General features: G+C 36.8%; 1 non-coding gene across 1 annotated transcript; it reads right to left on the minus strand.

The window, feature by feature from the left end:
* Nucleotides 1–9,271: 9,271 nt before the first annotated feature.
* Nucleotides 9,272–9,378, minus strand: LOC112540738 (U6 spliceosomal RNA). The gene has a single exon (XR_003084821.1). It is a non-coding gene; the product is annotated as a U6 spliceosomal RNA (small nuclear RNA).
* Between the last annotated feature and the right edge of the window lie 2,422 nt (nucleotides 9,379–11,800).

An 11,800-nucleotide genomic window follows, 5' to 3' on the forward strand; every position in this document is an offset into this window, starting at 1 on the left:
TGCTGCTGCTATTAATTTCTTTTATAATCTTCCGTCACTTCTTGGCTGCCCATACGTTCCACTCTACAATAAAAATGGGAGGAGTTCCCTCATGAAGTCTTTCCTTGAGAGGAACAGGATCTTTGTGAAAGGATTATGCCATGACAAACAAGATATTGATACACATGCACACACCCCTTGACCGTCTTGTAACTAAATAAGTATAAGAAGACGCCACCCCTCTCTTGAGAATTTCACCAACATTCTCTTCTCTTTGAAAGAACGTGGAAAAGCAAAGTCTCTTTCATCAAACTGGTAGGAAAAAATATGCATGAGAATTGTTCTGTACAGAACTAAGGCGATCTAGCCAGATTTCTCCAAGGCAAATCAAATTTATTGAAAATGAAGAATGGAATTAAAGGGGCACTCATTTTTGTGACTTGGTAAGGTTCATGTCTTTTTAAAACCATTTTAGTCTACCTATGATGCAAATGCTTCCAAGTGGTATTTAAAGCAAAGAATTAAATGCAACATAAAAATGCATTGAGTTAAATCATATAATCCACTTTTCAAAAGACAATGCTATATTATGTTCTGGTTTATTCTTCGCCCTCACTCCGTGCTGGCTTCAGCCAATCTCCCTCCCCTTTTATGTCCTGACATTGGTCCTGATGCTTAATTCCTGGCTCATTGCAATCTGTTGCCAAAACTCAGGCCAAGTAATGCTAGGCTAGAATAACTGTCCAAAGTAGAGTCATAAGTATCCATTCATACACACATACATACACACATACATATACAAATGTACTGCATGCACAATTTGAGGAAGAAAAAAAAGTCCAGGTTTGGTTTCAGTGGTAGTTGGCAGTCTTTGATGACAAAGTAGAAAAGCCGGACTGCGTATAATGTGATTATAATCCGTGTTTCTATCTAATCTTCATATGGGGCTGGTTTGTTTTAAATTCAGGGTTTCTTTCTTTGGCTAAATGCAACATTTTGATCTTGCAAAATACAAAATACAAAACAAGGAAGAAAAGAGTTAATCATAAATATGTTTTTATTAATCTAATACTAAACTGACTTCTGAAAAAAAATGCTATGGTCCCTCAGCAAAGACAAAATCCTTAGAGTTTTGGGGAAAAAACAGGGGAGCATCCTTATTTAATAAGTCTTAAAACATAATAGCTAATTACAAAACACTTACCAAATGTAATCAAGCAGGCGCATTAATCACTGACAATAAAATAAATAGCCCTATGAACTAAGCATTTACTTAAGGGTCTGGGGCAGGGGTAGGAATAATGGTACAAGATAATGAGTGCTATGAAAAGTTTTTCCTTGTATTTTTTTACCTGTAGTTAATCATAGGTCAGAAAATGAACAAGCATTGAGAAATAACAGTACTTCCTGGAGATGGTTCAGAATTCAAGTGAAAAGTAGAGAACTGCCTTTGGGACATCTCTTCTAATAGAACAAATCCATACTGACTTTGTAATAGAACAATGTAAAACGTATTTGTTTCAAAAGATAAATCAGCTTTAATTATGACAATGTTATTAGTTTGATCATAGGCTGGCCTTGAGTTCCGAACAGAACCAGTCTTCTAAAAAAATTAATAGCTAATCCACTGTTTATTACATTATCCTGTTTTAGTAATGGATGAGTTGTGCAAGCTGGATGTACAAGTACAGAAATTCATATATGAATTCTGGATATTAAAGAATGTATTTCAACCAGTAGAACACATAGCTAGCTGGAATTATCTATTTGCCCTCTATTTGGAGAGAGGTGGGGAGAGAGAGGGGTAGAAAGGGAGATAAAGACTGTATTGTTAGAAAAGGTAAGTACTGACATGGGACTGGGACTCAGGTTCATCTCTCTAGGAAGCCTATTGGACAATTTTAAGTCATTCACCTAGATTTCAAATAAATCTGTTTTAGAGAGACGTCATTTCCAAGCAATTCTGCGGACAATTGCATTGGATGAAATGGTGCTTCATGTTTGTTCTTTATTTTTATTTATATTTCAAATTTGGACACCACCCATCTCACAAGGAAGTAACTCTGGGAAGTTTACAATGAAAACAAATATTAATTAAAATACAATAAAAATAGTATAAAAATACAATAAAACCAAATACATACATACAAAAATATCTTGTAAGCTGCTAGTGATCAAAAAGATCATTTATAGTATAAACTGATCTAGTCTCTCTATTAGACAGCATTAAGTTGCCTTATTTATAAGAGCTGCAAGGGAGAGAGAGATTAGATTTATATTCCCCACCTTTTGATTAGGAGCTTAATATGGTGCTCATAGTGCTCCTTGCTCCATGTTTCCCTATAGAGAGCAACTGGCCCAAAGTCACTCATTGAGGGTCTGTGACTGAGGATGGATTTGAGGCTGGCTCTTCCTAGGGTCAGGTCAACATCTTTATCTCAGTGAAGCACAACCTGACAATTGCCTCCCATCTGCAATGTTCACTGGCTATTCTTGTTGCATATAAGACCTGTGGAACTTATATTTTGTTCTAGCAATGTATAGAAGTAGAACAGAGAAATGTATGAGGGCATCATGCATGCAACATGAGTCACAAATTATGTTTTCTTGATATGTTGTTATATATTGTAAACTGATGGTCAGAATAAAAGATTAGGATTAAGAGCTTCATGAGGGGTAAAGTGTTTTCTTCCCCCACATACCCTCCTTGGAGATATTCCCTAAAGACTTGAGATTGAACATATTTCTAGGCATTCTGCAGCAAGTTCAAATGTTTTGATACTGTTTAAATAGGTTATAAGCATATGTTTAACTCTCCCAGCAGCAAGGTATTATCAAGGTCAGCATAACCAGACAGAAATACTACCATGTGTTCATTCATATGTTCATTTGAGAAAGATGCAGTGCAAGAGAAAATGTGTGTGTGTGTATATATATATATACACACACACACAGCCCTACAGGTAGTCCCCAGGTTAAGAACACCCAGGTGATACACAGCCCATAGTTAACAGAATCTACTATAGCAAAATTCAAGTTAAATACACAGTGATTCATGTTAAAAACACAATGGTTCAAGTTCATTACACAATATTACTTATACAATATTATACAATAATACTGTTCCAACTTACATACAAATCTGACTTAAGGTCAGACCTTGGGAACAGAATTCATCCTTAAACTGGGGACTACCTGTATATCCTGATTCAGATTTCAACTATGCATACTCACACAGAGTTGCTGATGGAGTTTAGCAATTTTACTCCAAGGCTAAAGAGGTCAAAGGATCATAAACAAACAAAGGATCATAAGCAAAACTGAGGGTTTCCTGAAGAGTTTGCTTTCTAAATAGGAGTGCCCAGAAGAGTAATCTAAATCCAAATCCAGGGTTCTGAGAGTCAGATCAAGGTTGTCAGCCAGTCCAGAGCTCAGAGGTTCAAGGTTTCAACACAAACAGGATTTGCAGGAAAGTTACACAACAGCTGAAAGTCACATGCTGTTTCCAGCAAAGAGAGCATAGGTCAGAGCTGCTTCTTAAATAAGGCTGCAGCCAGCTGTCACTAATCAGGAGATTTATTCCCTTGCTTGGTGAGAAGCCTAATAGACCTTTGCCGCTCTGCAATCTTCTTGCTGGGTGCGGGGGCAGGAAGGCCTTACATCATCCTCATCTGACTTCTTCAGCTGCTCAGGTGGTGCCTGTGATTGATCAGCCTCATGTGAGTCCTGGCTTTGTTTCTACTGAGGCGGACATTCCACAGGCTCAGCTGGTGCAGCTTCTTCAGCGTCAGATTCAGAATCTGAGTCCTGAGCCTAGACCGTGACACTGTGTGTGTGTGTATAGAGAAAAGAAAAGAAATATATAAAGAAGTGACTTCCCACCTTCATTACAACAAGTATGAGTAGTAACTTTAGTAACTTATCACCTTCTCTTAAAATACAACAAATGAACTCTTCTTCCCATATCCCATCTCTTATCTATAAACAAATCCATAAAGCATCGTCATTTCAGTCCTGAGGTCAGCAAAAGTCCATTAAGGGTTACCAGAGATAACAACATATCTATTTTAACCCTTGAACTTATAAACCAACTTTATATTCTTTCTTGTTACTTCTAACAATCTTAATCTTTAGTCCTTTCAAATATTATCATAGAGGCATTTGATTTCTTCTTTCTTTTCCTTCCTTCCTTCCTTCCTTCCTTCCTTCCTTCCTTCCTTCCTTGTCACAAAATTGTTCAAAACTTTACCAAGCCTCTTTTGTAAATCCCATATAGGAAAATTATCCAGGTCACTCTCTTGGTTTGTTGTTTGTATATCACTTTTAATTAAGACATCAGCCAATTTCTTCTGTATGTACAATCTTTTTCTATGTCATTCTAGCCTGTCATTTTTAAATCCATTTTCAACTCAGCCTCAATATTGTCAGGTAAAACTTGTTCCTCTTCCATAACATATTTTAGACACAGCTTATCTATTAAGGCAGACACTGTCAAATTAGCTTCTGGGTCCATTGTTCAAAAATGTCCTTCAATATGTCCAATGTTAAAATATTTTGCTTCATTCTATAATTGTAAGTCGAGTTTGAGCATTCTTTTCCTTTAATTGTAATCTTTAGTTCCCTCTACTGTACAATTTTTAAATCTGATCTTGTTATGTTTCTTTTTTTTTTTTAATTCAAAACAAAAGCATTTTCCCATAGTAAGGATTCTTTATAATTAATTCCAAAATCTTATTTCAAATTTCTCTGGACCCTTAGTCTGTTTGTAACTTTCTAAAATCAAAGTTTTAATCACTCTTTTGCTGTTTATTCCATTTTTTTAAGTTCTTAAATTTGTAGTTTAAACTTCTTTTGCTAAGGATTGAAGGAAACTCATCTGGTGCTATCAGACTTGTTGATCCAAAGAATTCTAATAGCTGAAAAGCAGTTAACAAGCATTTTCTGAAAATGATTAGAAAAAGAAGTATGCAAACTTAGTATCCTTTCAAAGGGGCTAACTGTGGCTTGAGCAAGATGGTTCCCTTGTCTCCTAGAATTCTAAACCTGCTGTAGACCACTGTCTTGTGGTCTCTCATGAGGAGCAGCTGTCTGGAACACTTGTGGGTGATGTCAAGTCCTCTCCTCTTCTGGAAAGAAATTATTGAAGAGTTGGTCTATTCACTGGCTCTTCATTCCTCCATGGTCCTCAGCTCCACTTTTCACAGAGCCATCTTCAGTCTGCCATTTCTTCACTGGAAGTCCCCCAATAGTAGAAATATATTCCTGAATAGACCTTCAAAAATAAGTGCCCATGTTTCTTTCACTACATTTGGAAATACTTTCACAAAAAAATTACACATGGCCCCCTCCCCAAAAATTATCATCTTGTTGAACTGATATGACACATAAACAAGATGCTCAATGCTAAACATTCTCAGTTCAATTTGTTTCTACTAGTTACACAAAACTCTGTCTTAAAATCACTTTACTTGTACCATGTCTAATCATAATCTCTCCAGTTTCCTCATTATATACAATCCTTCCATTAGCATAACCTTGCCCTATTGCAATTTTATTTATGCATTTGTTTGTTCATTTATTTATTAGACTGATAGCCTGCCTTTCAAGCTCAAAGTAGTGTATGATTTTAATGTTTAAAAATTAATTTAATTAATTTTTAATAAAACTTAGTTTTGATTAATTTAATTAATTAATTTTCCCCACATCAACAGCCCTGTGAGGTGGATGGGCTGAGACAGAATGACTGGCCAACAGTCCCTCAATGAGTTTCCATGGCTGGGGATGGACTAGAATCTGGGTTTCCCCATTCCTAGTCCATCACCTTAATTACTACATTGCACTGGCTAGACTTATGAATAATTATTTGACTAGAGATGAGTATGATTTATGTTTGATTCAATGTTATAAAATAAAGATTTATCTAAAATTTGCCAATTAACAGGCCAGAAAGAATTTGAGATATGAAAATAAAAAAGTGAGATTGAAAATATCTTAATTTTCCTGGAAGGTCATTGCTTGTTTGTTTGTTTTTAATATAGCTAAAAAGATAGGATCACAGCAGGTGGCAGCATCTAGCTAAGCTTGACCAATCCCAGTAAAGCTAAGCAGGGTCAAAACTGGTTAGTTCTTGGAAGACCACCAAAAAATACAAAGTTGTAGGTTAGACTGGGAAGTTGGAAAACACCCCAGAAGAAAGCAATGTCAAATAACTTCTGCACTGTGTCAAGAGAAAACAAAACAAATCAAAATATATACATGTCCTTCTGAGTCAAACCATCTGAGGAAGACTATCTTCTAGAAAATTTGGAGGTTAGCTTGGAGACAGGCTATAATGACTGAAGTTATTTTTAAAATAAATTTGTCAGAAATCCTACTCTTACAAAGTCAGCATTCTCATCATAAAGTTATGACACTACTGCATAAAATTATGATCTTATGGAATCTACAGCTACTATTTCCTAAAGAGGAGGTATGTGGCAAGACATTTAAAACCTGAGGTAGTTGAAATTATTTGTTTACCTAGTAGAGACTGAATATTTCATTAAGGAATGCATCTGAGGCTCCCACATTTCTTCCAAAGTCAAGGTACAATTTCTATTCTGTTCCTGCTGAATGCTGGCACTGAGAAATGCTATGGGTAGGGTGCAGATGGATTGAATTAAGAACAGTTTTAGTGCCAAGTTCAATTATGTGCATGAACTCTGAAAAGAAGTATTCATCGCAAATGGTTTTCCTATTTCTTTCTCTCCCCATCTTTGGTTCCTTCTCTTGTTTTACCTTAAAAAACAAAACAGCCAAGTATTTTTACTTAGATACACATCATTCTATCTCCTTTTAAAACAGCATGAAGAAACTAAGAATAACAGCATTTATCTGAACAAACAAACAAATAAATAAAGGGTTTGGAAAGGCTACCACGGAAGGCCAACATAGAGTTATTTTCAGGTCTTCCGTGCAGTATTAAACTACTGGACATATGTCAACTGTACTGCCTTAAAATAGAAATGTGTAACCTTACACATCTGTTAAATGTTCAGTCTATAACTTTTTAGGAACAGGAATAATGTGCTTGGATGCAGTTGAATGTGTAAGACAGGGAGAGAGGGGAGGGAAGGAGAGAGGGACAGAGGGAGAGATTGGAACGTATGACTGAAGCTTACATATTTAAGTAGCCATGGCAGACAATGATCCATGTTTCCCCTACAGTGGAAGTCAGAAAATGCCTTACAGTATAAAATCTGTGTAGCTTTCTCTCTACTTGATATCAGAATCTCAGATAAGCCTGAGTATCAGAAGACTTGATGCATACAGCAATATGCCAAGTTTTGTCTCAGTGAGATGCTTCATGCCATGAAGGTAACAAAACTGATCTCATCAGGGCTTTGAGGCCTCATAGAGCAACTCCTATGGCTACAGTGACCATACTGTATGGTCACTTGTTATAAAGGACAGTCTTTTATTTCAGAAAGTCATCCTTTAGATTTATTCATTTCCCCAAACTCACTTTTATCCTTTATTTTGGTCATTCAACTTTTACTGTACACGTGGTACCACATAATGCACAGTCTTTCATATTCATATGAAAATGAAATTCATATTCATGTGAAACATGAAAATTGAATTGTCTTTTTATATAAATTTTCATGTACTGTTTGATTTTAGATATTTTTATTAGAATATGTATTTTTGTAAAGTTTTTCTTGATTTTTCTCTTGAATTTTCCTTTATAAAGCAAAGTTATAAATATAAACAATCCTTTATCTTCTTTCAGATTTGCCCTTTCTTCAGGTTTGTCCTTTATTTTTTCCAAGAAAATATGGTCACCATACCTATAGCTTAAGTTTTTCCTTGCACAATGCCAGTGAGGGCATGCAAAGCACCCCTTTTAAATGCTTGGTGCCTGCATGTGCATGTAAATGTGCTGGCATAGAAAACATTTTGTTGGAACCACCAGTGAAGCAAAATGGCAAGCAATATGGCCACTTCACTTCCAGAAGTGCATAAGGAATACATGCTTTGAAGGAATGCATCGTATTAGCCTCGCTGCCTTGAGCTCCTAAAGCAGTGTTGTCCAAACTTGGCCACTTTAAGATGAGTGGACTTCAACTCCCAGAATTCCCCAGCCAGCCATCCTGGCTGGGGAATTCTGGGAGTTGAAGTCCACTCATCTTAAAGTGGCCAAGTTTGCACAACACTGTCCTAAAGGAAAGGTGGGACGTGACTCTAATACAAGACCCCCTCAAATGTTTGCCCAACAGTAATAGCTGGTGATAAAGATGACCTTATACAGTCAACATTTCCAGCCCAAGGTGATCCCAGTCTTAAGCCTCAATGGCATTAATTCCTTTTAGCTATAATTGAGCGGAAAATTCCTATCACTGTGTAGAATCAAAGTAATAAAAAGAATTAAAAAAATAAAAATATACATCAGTGCATAATTACATAAATGCATAAATAAACAATTGAATGAGGGAACTTCTAAATGTAAAGCCAAACATGCAATCTCTGTAGAATGTCATATTTACCAGAACTACCCAATCTTTTTCAGGTCACTGAACCAAGGGGCATGTCTGGAATTTCAAATGCATGTTGTAAGTGCCCTAAAAGACTGGCTGTCATGGTAGACATGGCAAGTCATATAATGGGTAGCATGGTGGTCAATTAAAATTCAGCCAGTTACCACAGGTCTCCCTTTAGTCCCATGAGATGTTCTCTACTACCCTAGTTTGGAAGAGGCACACTTCCAAACAAATGGCTGAACTTCAGCTACTTGCCTTAAGAATATTGCTGGGATTCATGCGAATGTGTGTGCACGCATGTGTGTATTTTATATAGCTGCCCATCTCACTGCTGGGATTCTGGATGGATGGATGGATGGATTATAATGATGATGATAGATAAATAGATATTGTTCATTAAATATATCTTTTAAACGTATTAAAGGTCTGATGAGACAGGGAGCTTAGCTTAGCAGAGAACTGCAAGAAAGAGTTGTGTCTGTGGGAAGGTTGGCCTCCTAGATGCCACACTGGGGACCTCAGATTTATATCCAAAAAGCCATAAGTGTTATCGTATCTTAGTTGTGGACTCCCTGGATCTTGCAGCTTACATATAATTATATGTAGGTTTCCCATGGTGATTTACAGCATTACAAACTCAGTTATACTGTATACTGAAAGGATTACATTTGAAACACTTTCAAAAGCACCTAAGAATGACCAATAAATTCAGGCAGTAAGATATGGGTATAACTGGGATATGAAATTCTGAATAAAATAGTCACAAATTTGGTAAAGTTATGGAAGGCTTCATGAATTTGTGTGTGATCCCCATGCAGGGGCCATGCTAATATTCTCTATATCATTCCAATTTTATTATATGTGCTGCCAAGGCGAGCATTATAAATTTTGGCTGGTTAAAAAAAATCTGCTTTTATTGGGTTCAACCACAATACATGGAAAAAACAGACCACTCTAGCCTCCAAGTTATATCCTTTCTGTTGGAAGCTGTTCACAACAGTAAACCAAACAATCAATTGTTAAGAATAAAAATCCTTAAATGAAGGTAGAAGTGAAAATGGATAGATAGTTTGTGTGCCTTAAGACAGTGATCACTGTCATTAATTCAGCTACTGTCACATGCCATGATTCGGAATTATTAGTGTAAATGTCATATTTGAAAGAAATTCTGTCTGGAGCCCTAATGTGCTGCCATTTAATTGAGAGTCAGGTCAATTAAACCTGGGGGGCTATGCAGAATAAGGTGAAAGACAAAGAGAACTTGTTTCATATTGGCAGGGATAAGAAAGACTCGATAGCCGTGTTACAGGGGGCCATGACGATGACATCTCAGTTGGGATTTCTTAATGGGAAAGATCCCAAGGCGTAATAGACAGAAAACTATTTTACTCAGGCATCCTGAACAGTAGATACATGATGCCTCCTATCTCTGATCCATTGTTACCTAATCTTAAGTTCTTACAACTGTCCCCTGTACCAGAACGACAAAGAGTAGGCTAGAGGTACCCTTTTTTGCAACTACCACTGCTTTTAGCACTTTCAATTTTCTTTTTCCATTTTGGATTATTTGAACTCTTCTGACTTTTTCCAAACTATGGTATGGGACATCCCAGCACCCATCAGTGCTAATGCTGTGCTCCCATACCCAGTATATTTCTCAAACAGGTTATGAACCATTGTTGGCATGTGGATTTCTGGATGATTCTTCAAATAGCACGTCCTATCCTTAGAAAACGTGATCTACCTGGTCATTCTTTGCACTCCTCCTGAAGGCATACTTCTCAGGTTCCACTGCAATTCTTACTTGAAGCAGTTGCACATATAAATGCATACTTTTAGCAGATCAAAATACAAATCAAATCAAATTGGATTGATGGTTTGAATCCAATAATACATTTAAATGTAAGTTCAAATTCAAAACTTGTCTGATTTAAACATCCATTGTCATGTGAATTTGGGCCTTTAGATTGATACCTACAGTATTTGTCAGACTGATTGCTGCCAGTTATCCCCTCTCCATAGGCAAAGAGAAGAGGCTTGTGGCCATGGGTATCTGAAGGAAGGGTGGGGTGGATGGGCAATAATGAAAAAGCATGATGTCATCATCATAACAACGTTGTGACTTAAGCATTTGCATTAAACATCAGGAGCCAAGCTCATAATGGTAGAATTTGCATGACAACTTAACAATGTGAATGTCATCATTTTGGCATCGTTGTGCTTTGCTGCAGATGCCATTGCTGGGAGCAAAATAAGGAAACAGGCAAGAGAGGAGTGTTCAGATCTTTCTGAAGAATGCTTGAAAACATTTCCCCATTTTGTATGCAGCCCAAGGAAACGGGAAAAAACTGGAGAAAGCTCACACTGGATTCAAGGTGCCTAGGAATCTGTTGAGGAAAAGATGTCATAAAACTATATCCATTCCCAGGTTTGGAATGAAAAAGTTTAGACTGAATATATATATCATCATGGTGCAAGAAGTATTCAATATGCCTCAGCAGTTCCGACTCCTACCCCACAGAAATTGACACACAATCACATCCTAGCTGTATTTACATCTAGTATACAATGAATGGTAAACTGTTCAGTGGATGAAATCATCCATGTGTACAGACTGATGTTGATCACACATCAGTTGGCTGACACACTGGATGTGTTCATATACCATGTTGTGTGAATGCAGCTTCTATGTTTGTAATGGTCCAGGTTAAGTTGGATCAGTGAATTTTTGGAAGCCATTTTATACAACTGGTATTGAAGAATGAAATAGGGTTATTCAGCATCTACTTATAGTGAGGATTGCACATTCTAACAAAGTCATTTTCAGACTTTGCATTTGTCATTTAAATTAAATCTAAACCTAATTTGCATTTCCCCATTGTTCCTGCTGAGGATCTCTCATTACAAACTTGTTTTTAAAATGAAAACATGCATTGCAGATAATTAGGAGCCCTGAGAAAATGTTCTTCTTTTTCACGAAGCAACCATACTATGGGACCACCCGGAGGGAGGGAGGGAGGGAGGGAGGGAGAAAATCAAGCATTGTTTTTCTTTACCTACAAATAATCATTGCAATATAAATATAATGTCTAGGGAGGTGTTTGTCACTCCATTCTGAGCAAGGCAAAAGAAATACAGTCAGTTTTAAAGCAAAATTATTACAGTTAATAAAATTACATCAAAACCCCAATGAGATCAATATGTTAAATTCACTTTATTTCCTCAGAGAATTGTTACATTATTTATGTTCCTGCTGTTTCCAACAGTGTCCCTGCCCCACTTTCCCTCGCCCTTTCCTATCT

Source organism: Python bivittatus, unplaced genomic scaffold (genome assembly GCF_059951505.1).
Source record: "Python bivittatus isolate LINGU-HERP-01145 unplaced genomic scaffold, Pbiv_v1 ctg000330_np1212, whole genome shotgun sequence".
Lineage (NCBI taxonomy): Eukaryota > Metazoa > Chordata > Lepidosauria > Squamata > Pythonidae > Python > Python bivittatus.